Consider the following 27,737-nt stretch of genomic DNA (forward strand, 5'->3'; position numbering starts at 1 on the left):
CAACATAAGAGAATGAAAGAAAAATATAAGTTACAAACTATTAAACTATGTACCATGCCTAAAGCATACAAGTGGCATGGTACTTCAAACAATACAAGACTATTGAATGAGAATGAATGGTTAGGAGCATGACTAGCTAGGAGTGAACTTGAATCTCAAAGTCGCATGTGGACACAAAATAACAAACGAGTTAGCGTGAGATTAAGTCAAATGAATGAGAATGATGGAACAATGTGTAAGCATAGTCAATGGTTAAAATCGATTCGAAAGGTAATGGATTAATCAATGATAAATAATCAAAGATCTATCATATGATCATGACAAATGAAATTAAGCATACAACCTAAATTGAAATGGGATTTTCAATTTAATCAAAATGATCACCAACCAACGAATCGATTACATGGACAATTAAAATGAACGTTAATTCTAAAAGTCAAAATCTACCTAAACATGAATGAGGACCACAACTAATCAAATGAGAAATTAACAATTCAAATCACAACTTCATCTAATGAACATGATCATGACAATCATAATGTGATATGCGGATCAAAAGGAAATTAAGCTAATGGAAAAAATCAAGGTAAAATCTAAAACTAACCACATAAATCCAAATCATGAATAAAATCATCAAGATCAACAAAAATCCTAATGGCAAGTGATATTAAAATCAAGGCATGGTTAACCAACAATGGAGTTAATTCTAAAAAAAACTAAAATATAATCAAAATAATTAAACCTAATTTCTAATCTAATTAAACCTAATTTACTATGAATTGATACTAATTACTCACTAAAACTATGTGAAATCCAAATAATTCTAAAAAAGAATAATCCTAATTCTAACAAGATCAACAAACTGCACCAACATTAACAAAAAAAACTGGCATTAGAAATAAATTAACTAAAGATTAAACCAATGATTAATGGGGTGATTAGGGAAATTATGGACTAGGAAAGATCATGGGCCTTAGGTGCATAGGCATTGATGGAGGGGTGTGGTCAATGAAACATTTGGGCCAAAGGCCTAATTCTCTTAACACCTAAATCAGGTTCAACATGTTCTCAGCCATGTTTGTGTAGACAACAGAAATACACGCAACACATATGAACGACGCGACTACGAACGAAATTAAAATATAACGCTTTTCGTCCCCAATTCAAAAATATTAGGTCAAACATAAAGACTTCACTTGCGGCACAATCATTTAATTTCAAGGCACAAGAACTTCAAGCAAGAATCAAGATAAGACAATTGAATCCACACTCAACCTTATTCCTAAATTGGACTGGAAACCGAAATTGCACACAATATTGAATAGATTGAGGGAAGAAGCACATTACTGTATGCGTCGTTGCATTGTTTATGTTCGAAGGCATTGCTTTGTTGAGCGAAGATGCCGACATTGTGGACACTGTTACATTGAAGGTTTGGGTTCGTGATTAAGATCCAGACATTGCTCCGTGATGAAGCGTTGTTGATCGTTGCTCAAGTAGCTGATGAAATTCCGCGCTTCCGTTTCTATGAGTTGAAAATGGTAATTATTCCTCGAATTGTTGCCTTACGATGATGAAGTGTGCGCCATGGTGAAAAGGGAAGATATTGAGTCGTCGAAGAACGAAGATGTTTTGGCTTGAAGCTCTCCGTCGACTTAGAGATGGACGAAGATGACCCCTCTTTATTGTCGTGAGTTTTCTTTTTCTTCCTTCTCCTTATTTCACTCCTTTTCTCTACTTCTATTATTGAGTTGTTGAAAGGTTGGTTGAGGGTGAGCGAGGGTGTTTTGTTAAAGAGTTGGTTGCGGTTTTTGTTGTTGTTGAGAGGGTTCTGTAGGGCGGTTAGTTTCTGGTTTTGGGAGGTCCGATTTTGAAGTTGGCAAATGGAGAAAATGAGTTTTTTTTGAAGGGTTGGAAACAGGGTCTGTTACGAAGTGGTTGAGTTTAGGGGTGTTTGCGGTACGGTTTGGGCGGTTTTGACGATAAAAATCATCCGAACCGCAAGAGAAAAAAGCATGCGGTTCGGTTTGGTTCAGTTGGCTTTTAGAAATAAAACCAAACCAAATCAAACCAAATGAATGCGGTTTGGATTGGTTCGGTTGGTTCGGTTTTTTACAATATTTTTATTTAGCCATACATAGACCTGTAGAGAATAATATAACTTTGTGTTTAGTCATTCATACATTAGAAATAACATCAAAACTCATCATATTTAGAGAAAAACTTCTCATTCAATATACAAAAATTAGATTAGAAAAAAGTGGAATAAAAAACATATATAAAATAGTAGCATAAAATAATATAAAAAACATTATAATAAAACATAAAAACCATATGAGAAGAGATATTAGAGAAGATGAAAAAAAACATAAGAGATGCAAGATTGAGAAGAAATGTGTGATAAAAATGTAATTGGAAGATAAAACAATAATATAAAAGATGAAAAAGAAAGAACATAAGAGATGACATATTAGAGTAGAAAAGGTGAAATATACATGGCAAAGAAGACGAGAAGAATGTGCGGTACTACTATGAGAGATTTAAGAAGGTTGAAGTTGAAACCCTAAGTGTGAGTAAGAGAAAATCGTTTGTAATTGTAAGGTTAAGGCATACTAGGTTTGAGTTTTGGAGTGGATGTGGGATAAGTGAAGTTTAGACGGTAACATAATGCGGTTTGGTTTGGTTTAGTTCGATTTGCAAAATACAAACCGCAAACTAAACAAAATCGTGCAGTTTTATTAAAAAACGACCCAAACGCATCCGAACCAAATGCGATTTTTTGTGGTTTCGATTTAGTTTGCGGTTTTCTATTGGGTTGGTTTGGTTTTGAACACCCCTAGTTGAGTTAGTTGATGAAAAATGGGAAAGTTGAGAGTTTCTTCAGGTTATGGAAATTCGATTGGAGATTGGAGGGTTATTGCCGAATTCGGTTAGTGTTCTGTTGGAGTTTTGAAAATGATTGAAGTTGTTCTGTTAGAGGTAGTTTGAAGAGGGATGTGAGGTTTGTTAAGGGATATTGGAGTGTTCTATTGGAGTTTTTGGTTCAGAATTGGTTGGTTCTCAATGTGTTATGAGGGTTTTGGAAGTTTTGCAGCAAGTTAGAAAATATGTTAGGATTTTTTTGGTTATCCAGCATTGAAGATTGGAAATCGAATTCTGTTAGAGTTTCGGGTTGTTAGAAATTCTGTTATGCAGAGTTTATTGATAGTTGGAGTTTTTTATTCGTTTGGAGGAGGTTATGGAGTTGGTTAGATGGTTAGGATTCAGTTATTTTATTCTGAATTTCTGTTTTGAAAATTGGAGAGTTTTGTTGAGGTTTCGAGTGGTTTTGTTCTAAATTTTTGCAAGTGAAGTTATTTTGGGTGACTTTTCATTATGTTATGAATTGTAGGTTTTTATGCATGTTTTTGTTAACTTGGTGCAGGGCCATGTGCACGGGTTGCCGGCAATGTTAGTTTTGAATGTTAGGTTCACTTCTGTGATGTCAGGGTGTGCTGCAGAATTTGGCTTGGTATGGCTTCAGGTTTTAATTGGACTAGTGCAACATGTGTTCAATTCAGGTTGGTTTTGCTTGGCATGTTCCTGTCTTGGTTAATTGCAGGTTTGTGGTTTGTGGCTTGTGGCTTTTTGTTCATGCCTTAATTCTGACTTGCCTCATGTTTCATTTTTGCAGCTTGGCATACTTTGCAATGCTTCATTTTTCCTATGCATTCATTCTGACCTTGTATTACAGGGAACTTCATTTGGATTATGCATTGAAATGGATTAGACAAAAGCTTGCAAGCAAATGACACCAAGTTGAACTTGGAAGCATCATGTGCCAATGGAAAAGATTCAAGGGTCAATCAAATCTCTGGATTTAGGATTAGGATTTGGATTTAGGTTGTTTATGATAGGGGTTGGGTTGACATTGGTGAAAGTTGACCAAAAAGTCAACTGTTGACCAAAGTCAACATTTGGTAAACATTTCCATTTTTGTGTAATTTTTTATATTTTATACATTTTGCTTTATAATGAATGGAATCGACATATTTTTAAATGAAATGGATTGTTTTTGAATTGAATTTCTAATTGTACATGAACATATCTTGAATGAAAATGAATTTGTCATGAACTGGGATTTGAATTATGGACCATTGTATGAACATCCTTGTAATGGATTGAAATGAGCAATGACCAGGACTTGTAATTGATTTTGAATTGAATTAGTCAAGACATGGTATGGAATGAATCATGTGGTATGGAAAATGAGCTTGAATGAATGAACATGGATGATAATCAAGGCTATGACTTGAATGGAACATTAACATGAATCCCAAAGACATGAATTAATTATGGGTGGGCCAAAGCCAAACCAAAGGAATTATATGGATGATACAAAGAATAGATGAGATTAAGCCTTAACATGGACCAATGGGCAATGAGATTGCATGGACCAATGGACACGTCATGAACAAACCATGAGAAAACTATGCACTAGAAATGAACAGATGAAATGAAGATAAACAAACCATGAATAAGCTATGGGTTAAGAATGAGGGAATGACTATATGACATTTCATGAACGAATTGAATCAAGTGGAAGTTATGATGTCATGGAAATGGACTTGAACCAATGAATACCATCAAGCAAAAGATGAACATGTAAGGTCGTGAAGTGAAAGCTAAACAAAGCCCAATAAACCTCCATAATGGACCATGAACAAGTGGGCCTTGAATGAATCATGGCGAAGCAAGTGAAGCATATATAATGGATGATAATGAATCTGATGGAACTAGGGTTAGGGGCACACCCAAGGAGTGGTGGCCATGAATTAGGGTTTGGGGACACCATGATCAAGTGAGGATCCCAAGATTAGGGTTTTGCTTCACCAAGAATCCAAAGTTGAATCATCAATGTTAGGAACAAAACATAAGCTTCAAGAGCTACCTCCACTTATGGTTTGATTGATTTAGCCACCTTTATCTGCAGAGAAACCCTAGCTTCCACTAGGTATAAGCACAAAGCTCAGAATTTAAGATACATGTCCTCTTGTGTTGGACCATGATTATGCAGATGAAATGAAATGTCTATAAGGCTATGTATATGATTAAGGTTAGTGACCTAGATGAACTTTGTGAATGGTAGGGTGAATTTTGGGGTATGACAGCTGTCCCTATTTAATCTTCTCCAACCTGAATGTGTGGATAGTAACAACTTCCAAACATTCAAGGTAGGAGGGGATTAAATACTTAAAGCATCGAAAAATTTGCCCACCAAGAATAAAATGAAATGTGAAGATAAGTCACGAAGAAATTCTTCATTGAGGTATAGGATGAATAAAGTAGCTTTTGTGCAGGGCAGCTGCTGGGGATTCAAATGTTATCTGGTCAATGGATATTTATGAAAGGTTAGGGATGTATGACATATACATGATGTTGATGCAATATGATTAACTATTTTTTTCCAACAAACTCTCTGTATTTTTTTAAACAAGCATTTCTTTTTTCTATTTTTATTTTTCAATGCTCCCTGGCCAGTACTGAGGCAATTTCCGTTGGGGAGAAAGGGTGGAAGATGCTGGAAGAAATGATTTTCCAGGTGGAACTTGGACTTTGATGTGATGGTTGGGGAAGAAAGGATATGGATTGACCCATCATCTACTGGGTTCTCAGAGGGGATTTATTTTTTTCATAGTCGGCCAGAAAAGGAAGGAAGGAAGGCCTAAACACCGTCCGGTATTTCAAAGAGGTGGTGAATACTGACCACAAAGTTCAGACTCACACGGAGGTACTGGTTAAACACATTCAAATTTACAAAGACACACATGAAGGTCTGATAGTATTTGTGTTAAACAATTTCTAGGAAATGGGTAGAAAGGATTGGTCAAACATAATTCAAATTGCATAGACACATAGGAAGGTATGATATTATGTATGTTTGACACGACTGGGGAAATGGATATAAAGGATTGGTCAAACATAATACAAATTGCAAAGACACATAGGAATGTCTGATATTATGTATGTTCAACACTACCGGAGAAATGGGTGGAGAGGCCAAATACAAAGACTTGGGCTTGGTGGATAGGGAGGCTGGGTCGAACATATTCAATCTGCAAGGACACACAAGAAGGTCTGATATTATATATGTTTGACAATGCCAGGGAAAGGGGAAGGGGGATAGAAAGGCCAAATACAAAGACTTGGGCTTGGGGGATAGAAAGGCCAAATACAAAGACTTGGGCTTGATAATGGAAATGATATTAAGACCAAATACAGAGACTTGGGCTTGATGGCGAATAGAAATGCCAAATACAAAGACTTATGCTTGGTGATGGAAAGGAAGGCCAAATACAAAGACTTGGGCTTGGTGATGGAAAGGAAGGCCAAATATAAAGACTTGGGCTTGATGCTGGAAATGATAGAAAGGCCAAGTACAAAGACTTGGGCTTGATGATGGAAATGATAGAAAGGCCAAGTACAAAGACTTGGTCTTGATGGAAGATAGAAAGGCCAAATACAATGACTTGGGCTTGGTGGTGGAAAGGCAGGCCAAATACAAAGACTTGGGCTTGATGATGGATAGAAGGGACAAATATAAGACTTGGGCTTGATGATAGAAAGCCAAATACAAAGACTTGGGCTTGAAGGATAGAAAGGCCAAATGCAAAGACTTGGGCTTGATAGATGGAGATGATAGAATGGCCAAATGCAAAGACTTGGGCTTGATGGCGGAAATGATAGAAAGGCCAAGTACAAAGACTTGGGCTTGATAGATGGAAAGGATAGAAGGGAAAAATGCAAAGACTTGGGCTTGATGGCGGAAATGATAGAAAGGCCAAGTACAAAGACTTGGGCTTGATGGCGGATAGAAAGACCAAATACAAAGACTTGGGCTTGATATATGGAAATGATAGAAAGGCCAAGTACAACGACTTGGGCTTGATGGTAGATAGAAATGCCAAATACAAAGACTTGGGCTTGATAGATGGAAATGATAGAAAAGCCAAGTACAAAGACTTGGGCTTGATAGATGGAAATGATAGAAATGGCAAGTATAAAGACTTGGGCTTGATGATGGAAATGATAGAAAGGCCAAGTACAAAGACTTGGGGTTGTGAGGGCGATTGTCAACGAAACAAGACTCCGGGGGTGGTTTGGCCAACGGAACTGGGCTTACAACTAATTTTTCGACTGGAACTGAACTTTTGATGAAGTATTGGAAAATGGTTTATCCACGGGGTTGGATTCGAGGAAGGCGCCAACAGAAACGGGCTATTGAGTAGTGCCAAGAAAGTTTTGGGCTTACTTCTTTCTTGTTTTGAGAGCTTCATGATTATATCGGATGATATGCATGAAATGATATGAATTATGCATGACAGGCTTATACAATGGTATGAGGGTTTATAGATGCCCCACGTGTGGGTATCGTGTAATGAATGCTGAAAGGAATTAGCTTGGGACAAAAAGGCTTCTGATTCACAAGGTGTAGGCTAACATGACTTCCCGACATCCATATACTGCTGGAGAATTGTTGGGTACTGCTGGATCTTCTGATGCCCCAGGCTTGGTCTAAAAAACCTTTGCCAGCGAGGAAAAGGACTTCCTCTTTCTGGACAGTCTTGCCTCAGTCTGTTGGGTATCTGGACGGATTGCCTCAAACACTGGTTATGAAGAAACTTTGTCGTAGATTATCTAAATTTAGCCTGCCCTAGTATCTTGGAACTGCATTCCTCTGATTAACCGTTTCAGAAAGATTGACTTCTTGTGCTCTTGGGGTGGCCTGCCCCAGCACGAGCCTTAAAGTAACTGTGCCTCTGGCTGGTTGATCTTCGAGGGAATGCCCTTGTCTAACTGGTCTTCAGAGAGATTTACTGAATCTCGACATAACTGGGTCTGATCCACTAGATCTTGTAGAGATTTCTCGATGTGACTGCCTTTGATCGACTGGATCTTGTAGCAATTTTGTCTTTCTACCCCACATAGTCTTTAGAATTATGTCGTGGTGTGATCAAATAAAGTGGCTTGCCCCTGCTCGACGGAGTCTCAAGCATTCCGCACTTTTGGATCATCAAGTTCCTCAATTTATGTTCATTGTGGGAGATTTTTGGAGGTCAGATGCTTACTCACGAGTAAGACAAGTTCATTTTGGAAATGATAATGCACATGTCATGTTTATGCTAGTTTTGAAATCCCATCTTGTTAATTGGAATTATGACATATAGTGAACGAATCACTAATGAGAATGTCATATTGATACCAACACAAATGATAGGCAAATCATTAAGGAGCTAGCTTAAACACGATTATACTGACTATAGTAAGCTTTCAAACTAAACCCTGCTTCAAATAGGTCTTTTGAGGGTTGTAAAGCGGTCTGGTTCACAGTTTTAGAAAGAAAAAATTCATGGCTCGAAACCTATTCTAACCCACCCATTCAGCTTGATGTTCTTCAACCCTACGTTCAGCTAGTTCAATACAAGCACTCATCTTCCGAAAGGGATTTGGGAGTGAAAATGAACCCACAGGGTTTTTGAAGTGGCAGTCATGCACCTTCTGTTTGGTTTGTAGCCACACGGTTTTGTTCTTATTGAGGATTTTCTTTTGACTCCTATTTGTTGCTTTGTTCTTTCATTTCCCTATTTTTGCTGGATTGACTCTGATTTGCAATCCATAGGGATGCCCTAATTTTTGCCTAAGTCACTTGTTCTCAAGTTTCGACTTAGCGAGCTTTCTTTCTTTTGATGGAAAAAATCGTGTGACATTTGTTCAATTGATTGGAAGGGGTGTGACTGCCTCGTGCCTCTATGGGTGAGGGACAACCGTTGTGGATTTGTGATTTCCGACCTCTTATGAGGGATAAGATATGGTTGATCCTCAGATAGGACACTCCTCTTTTGAAGTTTGAATTGCTTGGTTAAACTAACTGACGACAACCTTGCCCCGGGTTAAGATGGAGGGTTTTATATTCAGAAAGAAACTGGTACTCCTTGGCTCGAAAGGGTTAACTAGGGATTATCTTCCTTATATATCCGGTGTTTGGGGATTTGAAACAATGCCTTACATAATCAACAAGGTTCTATTCAAAAGCGTACGCGTATGGATGTCGTGTTTTCAATTTCATCATTCTCCGTTTGATTTCGCTTAGCGAAAGTTTGATACCGATGAGAAATATGAGTGGACACAAATGGATTTATTCAAAATAATGCATATTTATTTCAATGTCATTATTATTCAAAAACAAACGAGTTCATTACAAGTGAATGTTACAAATGACAAACAAGAAAAATTACACATGAAAAATGATTGAACAAACTAGTGATTGCTGGAGTGATCAGCCTTATTCTTCCCATAACTTGGGGTCTTAGTTCTTGCAGAAGCTGATGAAGTAGTCATATAGATGGAACCTCTTCAAATCTACCAATGCTCTGACTGCGGCATTGCAGATGTACTTGCCTGCACGAGGTCATTCATTCCAGTTGGCGTGAACGATATAGCTTTCGAGTCGATCTAATCTTGTACTTTGTGCTTGAAGACATTACAATTCTCAATAGAGTGCCCTGGCGTCCCAGAGTGATACTAGCAGCTAACATTCATGTCATACCCGGGAGGAAGGGGTACTGGAGGAGCCTTGGCTTCTCTTAACTGAACCAACAGATCCCTGAGCAAATAAAATAGCAGATGACCATACGGCATGGGAATTGGGTCAAACTTCTCGGGAGGCCTCCTTGGTCCTTGTCTACCCTGCTGATAGTAATTTTGCTGCTGGTTTGGATATGGGTTCGGCAACGTAGACATGCATGTCTGTGAAGTCTTTGGGGGTGCGTACTACATCCGGGCCTTGCGGTGTGAACATAATAACCCTCGAATCAATCAGATCTTATACCTTGTACTTGAGACTCAAACAGTCTTTGGTTGAGTGCCCAGGTGCCCCAAAATGGAATACACACCTGACATTCATGTCATTGTCTGGAGGAAGAGGCGTTGGAGGGGCCTTAGCTTCCCTAAACTTTACCAATGATTGCATAAGCAAGATAGGGAGAAGTCTACTGTATGACATAGGAACATGATCCATATGCCTCTCTACCTTCTTCGTCTTTCTCTGACCTTGCCGAGCATAGTTCCCTTACTGATTGGGATATTGATTATGCGTTGGGTTGCTCTGCCTGGGTCGGGGAATGAGAGATGATTGCTGACGTGGAGCCATTGAAGATCCATGCTGGGGATGGCGTCCATGAGGTAACTCCTGATATGGAGTAAAGTCAGGCACATTCGCAGGAGTGATCATTTCTGGTACAACAATTGGCCTATGATAGCCCAATAGTACATTCATGAGATCTGAAGCATGGCCGAACTGACTCTTCATTTTGTTGAGTTCCAAGCTCAAAACTTCACGAGTTTCTAGAAATTCGTCCATGGTAGCTCGAGACATACTTCTGGCTTGAACAGATGTCGGGTAATCAGTTAGCTGTACAAAAATAAGAGGTGTTGTGAGACCGAGTTTAAAGACAGATGTATGAGCATATGATTGATGCGTGATGCATGACATATGTATTTGTTTTTATTCTCGGAGAAACCTTATATGATTCATAATGTGATGGTAAAACATTATAAAATGACATATAAAGTAGGAATACCGGATTCTAGACAAGTCAAGCAATTTACTCATGAATTTGATATTACAATTACAAAGAGGTATAGTAAAGTAAATCAAAACAATAAAGCCGTGGTCAGATGGCACACTATGCTTTCCACTCCTTCATCTATTTCAATTTAGCTTTGAACCTTTTCATCATTCGATCACAAAGGTAGATGAATCGGGGTATAGAGTGGGGAGTGGTTTTCTCATCAGCGTCTTCTAGAGCATCCTCTAATTTCCAAGGAACTTCCTTGGTTAACTCGTTACAGAACCTCATCAAACATTCATACTTGGCTCGGTACATAGCGGTAGCAGGTTGCAATAAGTTGACAGATCCAACATAAGTATCAAGAAGACTATTTCTCCAAGGTTTCTCATTGAGCAAACCCGAACTCTCATTCTTCAAGGCAGAAAAAACGGTATCTTCAATGTTCGGTACTCAAGGTGGAAAGTTCAGCTTTGTGACGTTTCTCTCTCCAGACTTGAGGGGTAATGTAGGAAACCCTGATTGCTTCCTCTTTAAGACGATGTTCCACCTCTACCTTGGCATTGGCCTCGCTAAGGGAAAGTTTGAGATTCTGAATCTCCAGGTCAGATTCATCTCTCAATGTTTTCTTCTCTTTGACAACCAACTCGAACCAACGGTGGTTGTCACCTCGCTCATTTCCTGTCTGTTTTAACTGTTTTCGGAGAGAACTTAACCCCATATCTTCTTGAGCTAAACCATCTTGGTACTTCTCTTTGAGGTTTTCCTCAACTTTCGCATTTTCTACTTTCTGATAAGATCTCGATATCTTCTTCACTCTTTCTTTTCAACTTAGCATGATCTCTATCCAATGTATGTAGCTTCGATCGTACTCTTTAATGGTTGGAACCAACTGAAAGTCTTTAAATGTAAAACATATGAGCGGTGGATCATAATACTGGGATGAGGCCACCAAAGCTGATATGTCTACAGGGATGGTAAGAAGATCCAGGATCCGCCCATATCCGCAGATGAAGTTCTTCTTCTTACAAGGATTAATCTTACTGCTGAGAGCTACCAGGGTATCCACTCTTGGAAGCTTGAACTTGAGTGGAAGGGTGTTCTTTCTTTCTGAGCCCATCTTGGGATTTTCACATACACACTCATAAACCTTTAGGGTTCTCCGAGAATAAGGACCAAATATGTATGCAAATGCGATATGTTATGAATGCATATGCTACAAGAGGACATGATCACTGTAGATTCAAGGTGTCTTGGAGGTTAAGTTTCCCGTCAAGGAACCCATATACCCTCGCGAGGTGAGTACTAAGACATCTGAAGATGCTTAAATTCACGGATCATGAGGTGAAAGTGTCGTCATCGACACAAAATAACTTGTGAGCCAACAACACTTTCGCGATGACCTCCTCTAAGTGAAGTTTCGTTCAACTTCAAAAGCCAAGGATTGCCTAAAGGTCCTCGGAGTCATGGACCCTCCTTGGAAGAATGGTTGTCAGCGTGAACATGACTCACGTGCCAGCAAAACTCCAAAAAGAATCTACTCCAAGCGGGATCTTCGTATCTCCCCCTCAAGACAACTACGTCCGACAGATCAATACGAAGAGCCCTCCTATCTTAGGTGAACTCTCTAAGCCTGTGTATTGGGCTTCTCACTCTATAGTATCTATCCCACAAGGTTAAAACAAGATAATATATAATAGGAATATATAACAGGAATGGATAAATAAAGCAAGTAATAACAAAGATAAACATCCAAGGAAAAGGATACATGCAAGCTAGGCTTGACTCGCTTATGGGAACTCCATATTGTCCCCAGCAGAGTCGCCAGCTGAAGCACCGCGAAAAATACAGAGTCGCCACCGGATTTTATTTATTCCAAAGGAAAGGGAAAATAGCGATAAAATCCTAAATGAGAGAAATGGTCTCGCAACCAAGAGAGGATTCAGAAGTCGGTTATGCAAGGGGAAGGTATTAGCACCCCTCACATCCATGGTAATCCATGGGAACCACTTGCTTGTATCAAATGCATATGTATGTTGTTTATCTATAAGTCGCTTGCTATTGGGAATGAGATGAAAGGATAAGATGGGAGAGAGAATAAGTTTTAAGTTAGTGTGCTCGCCAAGGACTTGAGCCCTTGTGCCTACGTATTCCCATACGTGCAATAGGGAAATCAGAGCTCCGTAGTTCGACTCGCAAACGAAATATTTGTTTGGTTGATTTTACTGAACAATATTAAGATTCGCGTGCTAATGTTCACTTGCTTGTATACTCTATCATGGGAGCGGAAAGTAATTGCTTGTTTGCGGTAAAGTGGATACGCTTGGTTCGCACTCAAGAAGTTAAACATTACTTGCTCGCACATGGAGGCTTAAGCTTCATTCACAGTAGAACAGAAGTAACACGTACTTTTCGAAAGGTTTTGAAGAGAAAGCCCTAAGGCAAAAGATGATTTGATTTGTTGGGGTTGATTTTATGTACGGAGACAAGCATCAGACCCTTGGCTAGATACAGTCAACGGTCCAATAACTCGGGAGTTAAGAGGACAATGTTATCCTAACCACTCTTTTTCATCCAAAAAAGAGATTTAAATTGTGAAAAGAGTTTGGCAAGTCTAATCATTGGAACTTAGAGGGGGACAAGTATCTGACCCTTGACTAAGTATGGTCAACAATCAGAGTACTTGGGAATTGAGAGGACCATGGAGTCCTAACTACTCTTTTTCTCCCTCATAGCACCTAAATCTAACTTGTTTTAATCATGAGATGTTTTAAGAGGGAAAATCAAGTGTCGGGTCCTCAGCCGAGGTACAACCGACAATCCAATTACTTGAATGTTATATACAAACACGTACATCCCATTTTGCATTCCAATTTGTTATTAAAATATTTTTGAAAATGGTACTTGATTTTGTATCAAGTATTTGAATTTATTATAAAAAATAGTGAGTGAAGGAACGTGGGTGAGAGGTAGAATGCGATTGAGAAGAGAATGAAGAAGAGAAGTGAATAATGGATCATGGAGTGGATGGAGAGTACTTGACGTTGGTGTCATACCCCAAAATTTGCCATACTTTTGTTATTATTCAATTCCTCTAGCTTATGATTTTGTTCATTTGCATACTTTGTTTCTATTTGATCATACATTCATCGACATTTGTATATGGTAACAAATTTATGCCAAATGTTCGATGATAAATAATTTAATCAGTTTAAGTGGATTTTCGAGGTGGATATTATTTGGTAATTATTCGGGTTTATTTCCCGTATTACTTGTGGTGGGGATCATCTGTTTATTTGAGATTCATGGTTATAAGGAGAGATTGAAAGAATCATAACTTAATTTGGAGGTTTGCTTGGAGGAAAGGGCAAAGTTGGAATAAAAGGGAAATTTCATTCATTTAATGGAAAATATAACTTCTCAAAAGTATTAAAAGTCATGGGCTAAGCCACTCAAAATAAAAGCCAAAAGTGGTAGAAAAATCAAGGCAAATGCATGAAAATTCAAGTTAATTACTAGTGACTCTTTGCCTTACATCCTAACTTGGTACTTTTGCTAAACTCCAACACCATTGGTCTTTAACTACCCTTAACTACCTATTTTTCCACAAGCCATCAATTTACCTAATTATCCTTAACTACCATAACTTCCAAACTAACACAAAACTTCCAAACAAACACAAATCTCAACCTCCATTTTTTCACTCAATCCTAGTCACTCTTAACTATTCGAAATCCAACCATATATTAACTAGTCGAATTCGGTTCCGTTGACCGTTATCGAAAACTTGTTCGAAACCAGTATTTTTTTCCTTCTTTTTTTTCTAATGCGCCGATAGCGGTACCCGAGCCAGAAGTTTTTACTTGTTCTACTAGCTTTAGTTTGTTGCTTTTTTCAATATATTTAGTAGCCTTAGATATATCAGTAGCTTTCTTTTAATATATTAATAACTATGATCTCAATTATGCATTAGATTAGTAACATAACTTATTTCATGATCTGACATTAACAATATTAATATATTTGTGTAATTGCCGTATTAGATATTCATGGTTGCTGTGTTGCGATTTACATCGGTTAAGTATACCCGAATTTCATATTTAGAACAAGATTTTGATTAGACCTATTATGGGTAAGACTTTCTATGAATTATGGAAGAATATAAAGCCCAAATATCCTTACTTTCACCCTTTTGGTTGTGAGTGTTTTATGTTGAACACTAAAGAAAATCTTGGCAAGTTTGATTCTAAAGCACACAAGTGTTTATTGTTAGGATATTATGAATGCTCCAAAGGCTACAAAATCTTTAATACTGAAACACGAATTGTTGAAGAATCAATTTCTGTTGGATTCAATGATAAGCTTGACCCTGAAAAGTCAAAGCTAGTTGAGAAATTTGCAGATTTGAAGATCAATCTTTCAGAATCCAAGTATACTGATTTTGGAGAAAAAAACTCAAAAGGAAAAGCTAAAGAATCTGAAGCAAACAACTCAGATACGACTCAACCAGAAGCTGTCGTTGGTCCAACTCATAAAAATAAGAGTAGATTAAGAACCTCTCATTCTGAAGAACTGATTCTGGGAGATAGAAATGCTCCAGTCAAAACTAGATCTTCATTCAAACCTTCTGAATAGGCTTTTCTAGGTTTAGTATCTCTGATAGAACCCACATTTATTGATGAAGCTCTTCTGGATAATGAATGGATTCTGGCTATGCAAGAAAAACTGAATCAATTCACCAGAAACGATGTTTGGGATCTTGTTCAGAAACCAAAGGGTTTCCATGTTATTGGAAGCAGATGGATCTTCAGAAACAAGCTCAATGAGAAAAGCAAGGTTTTAGAAACAAGGCTCGACTGGTAGCATAAGGTTATAGTCAGCAAGAAGGTATAAACTATACATAAACATTTAATCCAGTTTCCAGATTAGAGTCTATTCATCTTTTAATTTCATTTGCAGTCAATCATAACATCATCCTTTATCAGATAGATGTTAAGAGTGCATTCTTAAATGGATATATTTCTGAAGAAGTATATGTGTACCAACCTCCTGGTTTTGAAATCTCTCAAAATCATGACTTTGTTTTTAAATTGAAAAAATCGTTATATGGTCTGAAATAAGCTCCTAGAGCTTGCTACGATAGACTAAGTATCTTCCTTTTGGAAAATAATTTTGCAAAATCTTTAAGAATGATATTCTAGTTATGCAAATTTATGTTGATGATATTATTTTTGCTTCTGCTAATGCTTCATTGTGCAATGATTTTTCTAATTAAATAAAAGAAGAATTTGAAATGAGTGTGATGGGAGAACTCAAGTTCTTTTTGGGAATCCAGATTAATCAGCATTCAGAAGGAACATACATTCATCAGAGCAAATATACAAAGGAATTTCTGAAGAAGTTTAACTTATCAGAATGCAAGAAAGCAAAGACTCCAATGCATCCTACATGTATTCTGGAGAAAGAAGAGGTAAGCAGTAAGGTAAATCAGAAGCTATTGATAGGTATGATAGGTTGTCTCCTTTATCTAACCGCTTATAGACCTGATATTTTATTCAGTGTCTGCTTATGTGCCCGCTTCCAATCAGATCCTAGGAAAACTCACTTAATGGCTGTTAAGAGAATCTTTAGGTATCTGAAATGTACTAATAATCTTGGTTTGTTTTATAGAAAATCAAGTGAATACAAATTAGTAGGCTATTGTGATACTGACTACGCTGGTGACATAATAGAAAGGAAAAGTACTTATGGAAGTTGCCAATTTCCGGGAGACAATCTGATCTCATGGTCCAGCAAGAGACAATCAATAATTGTGCTTTCAATAGTCGAAGCTGAATATATTGCAGCTTCTGGATGCAACACTTAGATACTCTAGATGAAAAGTCAGCTGGAAGATTATCAGATATTTGAGAGTAAAATTCCTATTCTCTATGATAATACTTCTGCTATCTATTTATCTAAGAATCATATCTTGCATTCTAGAGCTAAGCATATTGAAATTAAACACCACTTTTTATGTGACTATGCTAAGAAGGGTATTTTTCATCTAAAATGTGTTGATACAAACCATCAATGGGATGATATATTTATAAAACCCCTTGCTGAAGATAGATTTGTTTTCATTCTGAAAAAATTATTTATGGATTTATATCCAGAATGAAAAGATGTATTTTAGATTGTTTAAGTCTTCAGAACTCTAGATTAGATTCTAAGAATTTATTTGTTGACTCTAAAACATGAGCTTTCTGAAGTAAGGAAGTTTCATTAATCAGAAAGGTTCTGATCAGAAGCAGTCTTATTGATTTGTCACTTGATTCTGAACAGTCGTTACATTAAATGGTTGTCATATCGTTTGATTTCATGTGGTTCTAAATGGTGACATATGTCCCATTTTCTGAGCATGCGTGATGAAAGCGTGACATATTGGGTTTCACAAATCTTGGAATTAAGTTAAAAACTCTTAAGCTTCCCCCCATGACTACGTATTTTTACCTTGTCATCATTGCAAAAATTTTCTCTCTATATAAACCCAATTCACTAACATTTTCATAATACGCGCACAATATTCTCACATTTTCATCTTTCAAACCTAAAACACCTCTATGCGACTGTTTAACCTCTCCTTCAACTTCAATAGTGGCTGCTCCTCAACAATAGATTCAACAATAACTTTCTCCCAGTCGCTCCATGGCTGATGAAAACTATCCCGTCATGGAAGGGATTCCCGAGTTAACTCTAAACACTCATGCTAATGAGTTAATAGTGCTCTGTGAGACTATCGTGGACTTCAAAAATATGAAGGACAATGGCTTCGATTTCTCTGAAACTTTGGAACTCCAAGGATGGAAGAGTTTCTTTGAAAGATTAAATGGTCTTGTTTACCTAGTGCTTGTGAAGCAGTTTTGGGTGCATGCTACTGCTGAGAAGGAGACAATAACTTCCTATGTTATGAACAGGAAGATTGTCATTATTGAGAAATCCATTGCTGACTGAATCTCGCACAATGAAAAGGGAAAAAGAAGTCATAATGCCAAGATCAATGCTAAGAGAGAAGAAACAATTGCTCCTGTCATCTTCAAAGCTGGAACCAATCTTGAGGATGATAAAGGTCCAAGTGCTAAGGACTTGACAAACAACCTAAGAATGTGGTTCAAGATCATTATGGGTTGCATTCACCATAGACCTAACACGAAGAGTTCTGACTATGTCAACACTCGTCAGAAGTTTATGTTGCTCTTTCTGGAAAAGGGTCTCAAGCTAACACTCCCTTCTATCTTGTTCAAATTTATAAGGGATTCAATCAGAGAATCCAGAAATGGTAGTTCTTGAAAGAAAGGAAAAAGTAAGTTCATTCCAAATGTAAGGCTTATTTCTGATATTCTTGTGGAGAATGGTCTGGTGGTGACCTTCTAATTAGTGGTCTAACTTATGAATTAGTAAAGGATGCTGGAAAGATCTTATGGGGGAAGAATCTCAAGAGCACAAGTCTCATCTCTAAGGATGTAAGGCTATATTTCATTCCCTCAAAGGATGATATCATTAGAATGAGGATTCTAGTAGAAAACTTTCCAATCTTCACTAAGATTGATCCTACAGAAATTCTAATGGCTTATCTTGAGAGTTGCCTGAAGGATGAAATTGACCCAATGGTTGATCTTTTCAATCTACCAGAAACTTATTCAGATGCATATGGAAAAAGGAAGAAGTATTCAAGAGGAGAAGAATCTTCAAGGCCTCAGAAGAAGAAGAAAGTTATTGTCCTTCTAGATGAAGATGAGGTGCCTCTCGGTGAGCTCTAGAAAGAAATGCTTCTGAAGGAAACATTTGGAGTTGTCTAGTAATCTTCTAGAGCTTCTGATACTACTTATGGTAAGCTTTATGAAGCTAGTAATCTCTTTGTTTCTGATTCTATTGTTTCTTAAAGGATCTTACAAATCCAGCCACCTCCTACTTCTCAACCTATTTCATCTTTGTCTCAACCAATATTTTCCCAACCAATCTCTGAAGATATTTTACTTCCACCTCCGACAGAAACTCTTATCATAGGACCTGATACAGAAACTCCTCAAGTTTCTGAAACCCAGTCACAACAACAACAATAACAACAACAAATACCATCAACACCACCTCCTTCACAATTTCAATCTTCACCAATTCCACTTCCATGTGTTTCTTATCCCCACACATAAAATCCAAATATAACAACCCCCAAAACATATCCCTTGAGAGATTCTAGAAACAATTGTCTGAAGGTAATCCTGAAGGCATGTTTAATTTTGAACCTGAACCAGAAGTATCAAATTCAGAACCACCCCCGATCATTTTCTCTACACTTCTAACTCTTTATAACCCTGATCATGATAAAACTAGAATAAAACTTTTTGTCAGATTTCCCAAACCACCAAAACCTAGTCCCAACATTGTTAAGATTCTGAGGAAATTTGAGTCAGAGTCAAGAAGTCGTCTGCATGAAGCTATGACAATCAATCGTTCTTTAGCAAATCCGGCTGAAAGTGATTCTTCTTGGGAAGCCTACAGAAGGTGGATTAATTCCAAAATCTCAAAGATAAAGAACTTCGGGTATAAAGTATCTGAAAGAAACTTCCGTTTTGGGTTTATCCCCTTAATGGAAATCTAGAAGTTATGAAATTCCCAGTTGTGTCTTCCTGCTCCTAAGGTTAAGGAAGTTATTCAGGAAGTGGTTGAGGAAGTTGTTCAGGATACTGAGGTTGATTATGGGCATCAAGACTGTGTTATGGAAGAAATTGCTGCTCAGATAGTTGTTTCTGAGATTCAACAATCTGAAGATCAACAAGTTGATGTTTCTCTTCCTCAACAATCTCTTGGAACTTCGTCTGGAGAAATTCCTGATGCGCTTAAGAAGACCATTGATGAGATAAAAGCTGATAATGCTCTGGCCAAAGTGTAGTGGTAAATTCATGATCATCAAGCTATGGATAAGTTAGAGATCAATAAAACCAGAGTCGCCACCGCGCTTTTATTGTTTCCAAGGGAAAAGGGAAAAAGTATGAGCAAAACCCAAAAGTAAGAAGTTTTCAAATCAAAACTAATAAAATGTCAGAGATTACATGTAAGGGGGTTGGTTACACAGAGGGAAGGTGTTAGCACCCAACGTGTCCTAGGTACTCATAGGGAGCCATTTTTGTGTGCATATGTATTTTGTACAAAATGATGTTTACAAATAAATAGAATGGGGGAATGAGAAGAGAATCCATTAATTGTATTTTTGTGTTTGACAATACCTTCAGACTTGTGCCTACGTACCAACATAAAAATGAGGGATCAAAACCTCGTAGTTCGTGATACAAATTTCAAAGTGGATGCATTGCTTTTAATGGTCAAAGACCACACCAACAGGAAAAATATACACAAACAAGATATATCACACAATATGGTCCAAATGGACAAAGTGAAAATTGCATTAACATAAACAATTAGAATGATATGAATAATGGCAAATGAATAAAGACTAAAGTTGAATGACATTAAAGTAAATGGCTTGAAATTAAAAGTTAGTTGTTAATGAGTTAGAAGTTAGTATTGTTTTGCTTTTGCTTTTCATTTTTAAGTCATTCTTTGGAGAACACTCAACCCACTTATCACAAACATGGATCCTTGAGCCAAGACATATTCCAAAGGAAGGAAAAAAGGCCAAGTTTCCACACAATACTATGAAAGAGGGGAGACTTACAATCTCACTAACTAGAATGCTATGCCTTTTGTGTCACAAATTTAGCGCTATGTTAAGCAATCGTAATTGGACTTATGTAGAAGTCACAACTATTTGAGGTCGGGCAATATAATTTTGGTGTTAATGCATGTTAGAGACATAGTATAATGGAATATGCTCATGAAACATATCACACACAAAAAGAATATGCAAAAGAGGTGGCCTAATCGCATCCATACTTATGTTGATTTTTCAATTAACTAGCCTTAGGACTTTGAGATATCATAGACCAAATGAGATGAATGCATAAAGAATGGGAATGAGATGAAGAGGGAGGGGAATGGATCAAAACTCAAATTGGTCAAATGAGGACTTTTACCAAATTAATATCATCCATTCATTTTGGGAGATGGAATGTACATTCCATCCATCCCCTAAATCAAATGATATTAACTTGACAAAGTCAAATCAACCTTGACCAAGGCCCAACAACAAGAGCGAAACTCAAACAAGTCATCAAAATTGGTCAACACAATTAATTGGCATTTATTCAAATTAAAAAGACTAAAATAATACATTTAAATTAAATATGGTTTGTCAAATTCCTAAAACCTCATCGAAACACCAAAGAAATGGCCATGAGATTTATCATAGGTCAAACAAGGTCAAAGGACCTTGGAGAAAAATTTTCAGAATTTTTAAAGACTTAAAAGTATTTTTAAACAATTAAAAATAATCACAAAATCAATTAAATCATGAAAAATATTAATAATGATCCAAAAAATAATTTTAATTCAAAATATGAAAGAGGAAATGATTTGAATTTTTTTGGTGAAACTCTCATATTTTTTGGATCAATATTAAAATTAATATGAATTAATGAAAATAAAAGGATTAAAATGAAAATTAGAAAATAGAAAAAAACAAGGACCACTTGATCTGCCTCATTAATTGAGGTGGCAGATCAAGTGGTGGAGAACGTGCGTTCCATGGTACACGCTAGATAACTCATCCACACACCTGATATTCACAATGAGCGCTCCAGATTAAAACGTTTTAAAACAAATCAATGGCTCTGAACACTTCCAGCTCATCGCAGGAGTCCAAAGGCCGGTCATCTTCTCCGATGACCCTGGCCGGACTGGTTCGATTATCACCACATCAAAAATTACAAAAAAGGACATGATCTGAAAGATAAAATGGTGTAGATCATGAATATCACCTCAATTTTATGTAACTCTACATATATAGAAAGATATGAGGAGTTGAATCTTGAGGTGCATCAACTGAGTTGCTTCGATTTGACCTCTAAGCAACTCAATCTTCTTTCCTACATTGGTAGGACTTCAGACAACCAAAGATCCAAGAGAATTGAGTAGAATTGAGTGAGAATCGAAGAGATGAAGTTTTCTGAAAATTACCTTTAATGTTATGCAGTTCTTGATGTTGCTTGCTCCAAACACGATCTGATCACACTTGAGAAGCTAGCAGGAAGTGATTAGAGAGGTTGCAAGGCTTTGGATCCTGGAGTTCTTGAATCTCTAACAGTTGAGATTCAAACTCAAATTTCAAATTGAAATTTCTCAAGTTTTCCTTTAGAATGAGAGGGTTTCAATGGGGGGCAAAGCTGGTGCGCAAACTGTTGTTCAAATGAGCTCAGAGGCCTTCTATTTATAGCCAAAGGGAATGATATTTGCACACTCCAAAATCTGTCCAAAATTGGCAATGTGGATAGCACGAGTGCATGGGCATGTACAAGCCCATGATGCAATGCATTAAGGTCCAAAATGATTCCAATTGAATTCTGAATGAAGCTTGAATGGCAAGGCATTGTGAACTGAAGTTTGTACAATTGATTCTCTCTAATGATGCAGCCCTGTTAAAGCCATGTGCAGATCTAGAAATCTTTGTTCAAAATGCATGAACTTGGATTCTTTGGAAAGCTTGGATCAAGGGGAACAAGTTTGATGTTCAACACTTTTTCATTTGGAGCTTGGAACATGGAGAATTTTGAGGTGGAAGTTTGGAAATTTCAACATGTTGAAATTTTTTCTAAGTGTCAAGCCATATATCTCAATATTCCACCTTGCTTAACTTTTTATGTGAGTTTCAAATTAGAAACGTGTCTTTATCAAAGTTGTAGATTTTTCAAAGACCTTCAAAATGGTCACCAATTTCATATCATTTGGATTTATAATGATAGAGTTGAATTATCTTGTTCAATGGTATAGGTCAAAAATGACCTATAATGTAACCTCATATCACATGCTGATAAAAGTTGAATGGTCTCTCACTCCAAACATAAAAGTTTAAGTAGACATCTTTAATTTGATTGTGCAACTTGGAAATATTTTATCTCATAAAAATTGAGCAAGTTATGGCCTTGGGAAGTTGACTCTCAAATTAGGGTTTAGACAAAATGACCTATAATGTTTCAACATAGAAAATGATTTTCCAAGAAAAACTAGCTCTAGGTCTCAACATTAAAGTTGTTTGTAATGTCATTTAGAGTAACGTTTATCTTGGAATCATTTTCATATTGTGAAAATTGTAGGAGATAGGGTCTAGGGAGACCCAGTTTTGATTAGATGAATTCATCTGGCCAACCACCATCAACCAACTTGCTAACCTTCAATTCTTTTGACATTGTTGGCTCATGGTAGATCATATATGCATAATATGATGGATTTTGAAGTGTCCCTTGATAAATTTGTTCAATTGGTGAGATAACTTGTTGGAGAAGTTACTCAAGATACCTAGTCAAACTAGGGTTTCCAAGGAAAATCACCTTCAAACTTTTGAAGAATACTTGATAAATATAATATGTAGAGGTCAATGGAACTCATATATGATGCTTATAACCATTCTTGGGTCAATTCATGGTTGTGCTCTTTGTCATGAGGGTCTCAAACCCTAGATATGAACTTGATAGATCAATGGAGATCATGCCCCACCTACAAAAGAGTTAGGCAAATGCAAAGACATATTTTTGGTATTTTGGTTAGTAAAATGATGGTATACAAGTATGATACAATCACATAGTGCTTGGTGATCTCTCCCAAAACAAACCCAATGAAAGAGGGGTAAGGAGGATGTCAAGGTATGATCCCAATGCTAATGCTTTTGATGAAATCGCATGAGGGATTTTAGGGTCAAAATTGGGGTCTTACACAAAGAACGTTTGGGCAGACATGAAATGATTTTTCAGATGATTTTATCCATACTTCCACCGCCTCCTCCTCAGAACCCTTAACACTTTGTTTTTAAGTTTTTTTTTTAATTTTTACTAAGTGTTTTTTGCTGTTTCTGATTGTATCTTTTCTGCCTGTTGGCATTAATCAATAAAAATCATGTTTTGTTTCTTTCCATTATTTCTTTTGTTTTATTTGTCTATGTCTTTTTGATTTATGACAAAGGGGGAGAAACACATCTAAGGGGAAGAATCATAATTAATTTTGACATACGTAATTTCCTAAATTAAGAACCCAAACATTGTTTAATGTTTCTACTAACAACTACTTCAAAGAATAGTTTTTTAACTGTTTTATAAGGTTATGCTCAAAGATCATAATGGTTAAGTTCAAACATCAGAAGCTCTTGTGAAGTTTCAAAGATCAGAATGTAAGTTACCAGTTTTTGAAGAAATGGTGTACTATCTGTGTATGAAAAACCTTCATGCTGATGATTGAGAATCAAATGATGTTCTGAACTTGGAAAATTGGGTACTTGGCATCAAGTTTTGAAGAATTAGAAAATTTCAACATCTAGCTATGAGGAAGTGTATCCTCTATAGTAATCAGACTTGGCAATCAAGTTTTTAAGAAGAATTCTTAACCTAGTTTTTAAAGTTTTTTTTAAAGAGATTAGTTCTTTAAAGGTATTCTAGCTCTTAAAGAAAATTTCAAGAGAACCATAATTCAAGCTTCTAAAGATAACCAACTCTGAAGCTTCTTCAAAAGAATTCAACCAAGCTTCTGAAGTGAAGCTCATCAGAATATTGATGTTAACAAACCGGTGCTCTGGACAACATCAAGCAACTTCTAAAGACAAACCAGATTCTAATTGAAAATTACTCTGGTACTTCAAAAAGGTTAATCAGGAAAGTATTCTTTCATTCTGATTTTATCTTTTCAAGATTATACATCTCAGTGGGAGGTTTGTGCTTCTGTAAGATGTATTCTTCTATGATTACCCTGTACAAAACTGTTCATCAAAATACGTGTTTTGTCATCATAAAAAAGGGGGAGATTGTTAGAACAAGATTTGGTTCTGCATATATACCTTGAGTTTTGATGATAACAATGTTGTATTTGTGTGAGAACAATTTTGGTACCTGTAGAGGTAAACTCATGACCATTAAGCTATGGATAAACTTAACGTCAATTAAACCAGAGTCACCACCGCACTTTTATTGTTTCCAAGGGAAAATGGAAAAGTACGAATAAAACCCAAAGATAAGAAGTTTTCAAATCAAAACTAATAAAATGCCATAGATTACAGGTAAGGGGGTTGGTTACACAAAGGGAAGGTATTAGCACCCAAAGTGTCCTAGGTACTCTTAGGGAGCCCTTTTTTGTGTGTACATGTGTTTTGGTATAAAATTATGTTTGTAATAAATAGAATATGGGAATGAGAAAAGAATTCATTAATTATATTTTTGTGTTTGACAAAACCTTCAGACTTGCGTCTACATACCAACATAAAATGAGGGATCAAAACCTCGTAGTTCGTGGTATCAATTTCAAAGTGAATGAGTTGCTTTTAACAAAATTTTAAGTTTAAAAAAGACACAAGGGCTAAAAAGGTTTGAATGAGTGTTAGTTCTTTTTGTCTTTTGAAATTTTAAGTCAAGTATAGTTAAGTTCATTTACAAATTAGATTAAGAAAAGGGTTTAAAAATACAATGGCATAAGGCCAAAGTTTCTAATTTGCAATAAAGTCTGAGTTTAGAAAACACAAGCAAAGAAGATTTTTAAAAGGGGGGAGATATTTGAAATTAAAGAAGTGGGAGGAGATAAAGAGACTAATCCTAAGCAAAAATTAAAAGGTAAGAGTTGAAAAGATCTGACCAATGGGATGCAATCCAATAGACAAGAATGTCATATAAAAACCCAATTTTCCTTGGACTTTAGGATCAAGCAATATCAATACACAAATGGCAAGGTGAAGAGCAAGACATCAAATAAAGACAGCCACATCCAAGCTTAGCAACTCCATGATCTTCTTCATAATCTCCCATACATCAGATGACATACTCCTTGAATGGCTCAGAGATAAGCATTAGGCACAGGTTCAAAGTAACAATTTCATCAAGACCATGTAGCATATGAACTCAAAAGGGGTCTTAATACTTGCATCAGATGAAAGTTTTCTTCACAAGCACTTGGTTTCAAAAAATTTGGCATTGGCCAAATCCTTTTGCATAGGGAATGTTGCCTAATTCTAAGTCCAATGTCTCATATCAAATCCAACAGTCCATACAAATCTTCTTTAGAGTTTTTGTTATTATTATGTACATTAAGGTCAAAAGACCACAAACACAAACAAAATACACAAACACGTATATACAATCACACTATAATCACAAGATATGGCTCAAGTGAGTAAAGTGAAAATGGCATTAAAGTACACAAGTTATACGGTATGAATAATGACAAATGAATAAAGACTTGAATTTAAAGTGCAAAAGGTAAGTGACTTGAAATTAAAAAGTTAGTTGATTAGAAGTCAGTATTGCTTTTGCTTTTCAATTGTTTAAGTCATTCTTTGGAGAACACTCAACCCTCTATTCACAAACTTGGATCCTTGAACCAAGACATCTTCCAAAGGAAGGAAAAAAGGCCAAGTTTCCACACAATACCATGAAAGGGGGGAGACTTACAATCTCACTTACTAGAATGTTATGCCTTTTGGGTCAAAATTAGGCGCTATGTTAAGCAATTGTAATTGGACTTATGTAGAAGTAACAACTATTTGAGGCAGGGGAGTAGAAATTTTGGTGTTAATGCATGTTAGAGATATGGTATTATGAACCATACTCCTAAAACATACCACACTTAAAAAAATGGCAAAAGAGTGGACCTAATCTCATCCATACTTATGTTGATTTTGCAATCAACTAGCCTTAGGATATAGAGATATCATAGGTCAATAAAATGGATAGGGATAAAATGGGATTAAGATGAAGAGGGAGGGGGAATGAGATCAACACAAATTGGTCATATGATGACTTTTATCAAATTAAAACCATTCATTCATTTTGGGAGATGAAATGTATATTTCATCCATCCCTTAAATCCAATGATTTTAATCCAACAAAGTTAAATCAACTTTGACCAAGACCCAACAACAAGAGTCAAACTCAACAAGCCAATAAAAATTGCTCAACACAAGTTATTTACAATTAAACAAATAAAAATCAATTAAAAATACATTAAATTAAATTATGGTTGGTCAAAATCCTAAAACCTCCTCAAAACACCAAATAAATGGCCAAGAGATTTATCATAGGTCAAACAAGGTCAAAGGACCTTGGAGAAAAAATTTCATTATTTTTGGAAACTTAAAAGTATTTTTAAACAATTAAAAACATGCACAAAAACAATTAAATCATGAAAAATATTAATATTGATCCAAAAAATAATTTTAATTCAGAAAATGAAAGAGAAAAATATTTGAGAATTTTTGGTGAAAGTTCCATATTTTTCTAGATCAATATTAAAATTAAAATGAATTAATGAAAATAAGTCAATTAAAATGAAAATCAGTAAAATGCAAAAATACGTGGACCACTTGATCTCCCTCATTAATTGAGGTGGCAGATCAAGTGGATCAGAGTGCGCGTTCCATGATATTCCCTATTCAATGTGCCACACGGGTGGTAATCAATTTGGATGCTCAAGATTAAAACAAAATAGAAGGATCTTATGGTCTGGAGACATGCCAACGCATCGCCGAAGCCAAACTCCGGTCTTCTTCTCCAGTGGACCTCACCGGACTGGTCCACCCTCAACCATCACCAAAATGAAAAAGGAGGACATGAATTTAAAGTAAAAATGATCAGGAGCTCGAATCTGACCTCAATTTCACCTAACTCCAAGTATATTAAAAGATACAGGGAGTTGAATTTTTGAGGATCATGATCTGAGTTGCTTCGATTTGACCTCAAAGCAACTCAATCTTGTTGCCTACATTGGTAGGACTTTAGACAACCAAAAAACAACAAGAATTATGGAGAATTGAATGAGAATCAAAGAGATGAAAAATTCATAAATTCACCTTCACTGCAGGTTCAAATGGACACGATCTTGCTCTCAATGGTGTTTGGCCTTGCTCTGGATGCTTGATGGAGTGGAAATGGATCAAGAAAGAAGCAGGACTCTTGGAGATTTGAATCTCACAATAGTGGAGATTCAAACTCGATTTTCAATGATAATCCT

The sequence above is a fragment of the Lathyrus oleraceus genome, chromosome 3, assembly GCF_024323335.1.
Source record: "Lathyrus oleraceus cultivar Zhongwan6 chromosome 3, CAAS_Psat_ZW6_1.0, whole genome shotgun sequence".
Taxonomy (NCBI): domain Eukaryota; kingdom Viridiplantae; phylum Streptophyta; class Magnoliopsida; order Fabales; family Fabaceae; genus Lathyrus; species Lathyrus oleraceus.